The sequence below is a fragment of the Bidens hawaiensis genome, unplaced genomic scaffold (assembly GCF_021521415.1).
Source record: "Bidens hawaiensis isolate Kalapana, Puna unplaced genomic scaffold, B.hawaiensis_p1.1 tig00025005_1, whole genome shotgun sequence".
NCBI classification, from domain to species: domain Eukaryota; kingdom Viridiplantae; phylum Streptophyta; class Magnoliopsida; order Asterales; family Asteraceae; genus Bidens; species Bidens hawaiensis.
Genome location: NW_027493972.1, coordinates 273,243 through 277,378, shown reverse-complemented (window position 1 = coordinate 277,378; position 4,136 = coordinate 273,243).

The window sequence follows — 4,136 nt, the reverse complement described above, 5'->3', positions numbered from 1 at the left end:
CATACACACACTTTCATAATAATCTAAGTTATCCTTACCTTATACGCACCCAAAAACATTAGTTTTTATTGTGTTTTATGGATCACGAGCTTAACTAGGATCCAGTTGTTTCAAATCTCCTTAAAGATTGTCTCATATGAGACGACCACTTTAAGTTGTCGAATGCGAGCGTTCCGGTCATTATCCTAAATTTCGGTGTTGAAACAATAGAATCACGGTGGTTCGTGGACTAGTGTTTTGACATGACATTGTATTCTTATTTATTGTTATTTTGTTACAATCGTTATTTGAGTTGAAAACATAAAAAAGATGTGGTGGTACGTGCATATGTTTAGACCCCAACAATGTATTTTTATAAAGATTTTTAGTATCAGGAATATCAAGTCTGGTGATTCATGCAACGATTTTCCGCCTTTAAATCTTAAGACGTTATTTACAAATCTCAAAGATTTAAACAATTTTACCTTTTTTACTTTGTCATATAAGTTCTCATCACAAAATTCTCATTTATCTATTAAACAATTCTATTTGACCGTTATGATTCATTATAATATGTTTTGATTTCACTTGGTGATGTTTTTTATATAATTTACTGATTTTGATTTCACACCACGGATTTTATTACAAGTTTTGTTTATTGTCATCTACTCAATATAAGTTAAAATAATATATATATATATATTTATTTATATATATATATTATGAACTATTCATAAATGATTTTTTATACCACTTTGTTCATTAAGACTTACAAAAATTTTTATCATATGAATTTCATCATATTAAAAAAGTTTTATGATAAATTTTACCTTGATTTTTCAAGTAGAGTCCCATTATATAAACTTTAAAATCGTATTTTAAAGTTTTCATACAAGATATCATAAAAAAAAAATCTTTATTTTTATAGCTATCCCGTTTATTTTGAAACTATCATCTCACCATATTAATTATTTAAATTTTCTCACGACGTTTTAATTTCACTATTTTATATAATACACATGGTATAATTTCATTACCCAAATCTTATTTTCATCACAATTTTCATTATCAAATTTTTAATTCATTATAACTTTTCACAAATAAAATTTTGCATCATACGATTTTCCCCTCATTTTAAATTTCTTATTGTAGTTTCGCCTTGATTTTCAAGAAATTCACACACTTATAGCTTGTAATTTCCTTGAAATCCTCGTGCAATAAACTTCATAGAAATTATATTTTAAATACATAAAAATCGTTTATGTCGATTTCTCGATTCACAATGCCAATCATTTTAACTTACCATAATATTTCTTTCGTTACTACGATATTAAATAACGAACTTGGTAAGGATTTTCATTACGCAAATTTGTATGCCCAAAAACGACATTCATCATATCATATTAATACCTCATAACAAATTTCGACATTCAATTCACTTATTTTAAATCCCTAATAAGCAAAATTTATTTTGATCCTTATAAAAAAAAATTATTTTGCTTCCTAATGACAATCTACTTTTATTTTTATAATAAACTTTAAAATAAGCAAACCTTGTTATCCCTAGTTTCCCATGATATTTTCCACTACTTAGTTTTTAAGCATTTTAAGAACGATTTTCCTTACGCGGGGTTGATTTATTTCAAAATTTGCTCGTAAATTCATTTTTAAAACTTAAGCCGACCCAACGTATCGTAACAACTCTCATTTTAGTGGAAAATTTTTAGCAAAAAGTTGGGTGATTCACAAGCTTGGATCTCAAAATTCTATTTATAATATATATATATATATATCAAGATTTTCATGAATGTTTTAACATTAAAATTATAATATTTTTCAGTTTGAAATTTGTTAGTAGTCAAGAGATTCCCTAAACGCAACCACGAGCTTCCAAGCACCCGTATACCATCTCAGACTACCATCTCAAACTAAACCACCCTTACACTTCAAAAGAAATCAATTCCTTCCCCGAGATGAACGAGACCTAACACGCCAACGTTACACTCTCCCTCACCTACTCAAACCCCAAGCAAATCCAAGGTGTACAACATCTACCCAACAAAAGGCCCTAAATAACGACACTCTACACCATGAAAATCTATCAAACCTCACCATCCTAATACTTCAAAGACACCAACAAACACACCCACAAATGCCTTGAACATATACACACCAAAGTTTACCCCAACTATGACTCAATCCTTCAACCCATGCTATATCAAATCACCAACCATGTCACCACAAAACCGCTTCCATCCAACCATAGGGTTTGATATCAAAATAGTAACCCAAAATACGTGTATAAACCAAATCTCAACCCAAACTAGCCAAGATCAAATTATCCAACCCATCAAGTTAACCCGAGCTCAAATCAGCAAAACCTCATCCAAATAGCCCAACCACTACTCATACGAGCCATATAAGCCTAACCCACTCCAATGACCCAAACTCAACAACCCCATTGATCCAGCTCAAGAAAACCCCAACTACGCCAAGCCAACCTAAACACTCTCGCTTATCACTAAATTTCCAAACTATTCACCGCACGAAGCCTAAAACCCCTCCCTATGCCACGCAAGCTTCATTTTACCCTTAAATTTTTTTTTTATGTATGTATATACAACTAGTGTATTTATAACAACCTCATGTGTTCAAATAATTACTTATAGGTTATAAACTCTATCAAGATTATCGATTTACACATTGTCCAAATCTTATAAATCATCTTTCAAAAAAAAAAATCTAAGATCGTCATGACAACTATTATGAGGATTTGTTTTCAAAGGTTATTAAAACGATTATACTTGTTTTCAAAGAATTATGAATATTGTCACCTAAGGTGATAATCTCATAATAACTTTTTAATACGAGGTTTCATTTCAAATGTTTAAATTCGGGATTTATTCAATTACAAATTTCAAGTTTTCTACATTTTTGCATAAAATCAATGATCATGACCTTACAAAATCTTTTTGGGACACTCATAAATGCTTCATACACTAAATATGGCAACATGAATCTCGTTCGATAACGGTTTTATGCGAATTTTTACTTCTTATTCTCAACAAGCATCGTTCCTTTCATGATTTATTATAATCACAACAACTTTACGTATGCAACTTCCTTTAATGATTTAACTTACAAGATTTTCATTTGATAGCAACTTAAGCGTCTCTCTAGCTATGACGTTACTGCGATGCTTTGTCATATTATATATTTTTCTTGAAAATGATAGAACGACTCTACTTAAAGACTTCATTTTAAATTTTTATTCTTATATTTTCAAGGAGTATATGATACGCGATCTACATATTTCATCATTAATTCGAGTCTCATGATTGTTGCGATTTATTTTCATTTGATGGGATGTTTCGATGGTAATTTTATGCACATGAGATTTCATTTCGTGTTTTGACTATTCATGACCGAATTCAAGTTACTCAATAACGATTTGTGTACTACTTTCAGAACCTCAATTTCGCTAAAAAAATCGTTTAACTTTTAAACGATATTTTCATGACTATGCTATTCATATTTGAGCATTTATGCTTTTCAAGAAATACACGATTCTATGCATTATTCTACGCCATTTTGTTTAATCTATTAAGCGACCTATGTGTGGTTGTCCGTAAGTTTTGGCGCTATTAGAAATCGTTACTATAATGACGATTATATAAATGGTTTCACAATAGTGGTCGTATTCACGTTTTATCACATTTCATCGATTGTTTTAGTTGTTAATCAAATTATATTTATTTTAAGTTGATACATGTATGCGTCACCCCCAAGGAACTCGCCTTATTCTCGTGTTATCACATTTCACATAATCATATTCTCAATTTCTTATAACCTCAAGCTTGTCACGTAGGAAACTCATCGTACAATGTTATGGTAACTATATCGTTGTTTATCCCAACCTCATGTACTCACTTATCGGAGACCATAATTTTTGAGTTTTCATTTATCGATTTTATTTAGTACCCCGATTCATAGACCTTGACTATTATTTTGATGACCGTTGACTTCAAATCTCATTTCGTATTGTTTACCCTAAGTTTTTATTTTATTATTCTATCTTCTTTACTTATTTAAACCGAATTTGTTATTTTCACCATGGTTTATATTCTAAGATTTTAGTTGTTTTAATTATTTATTCC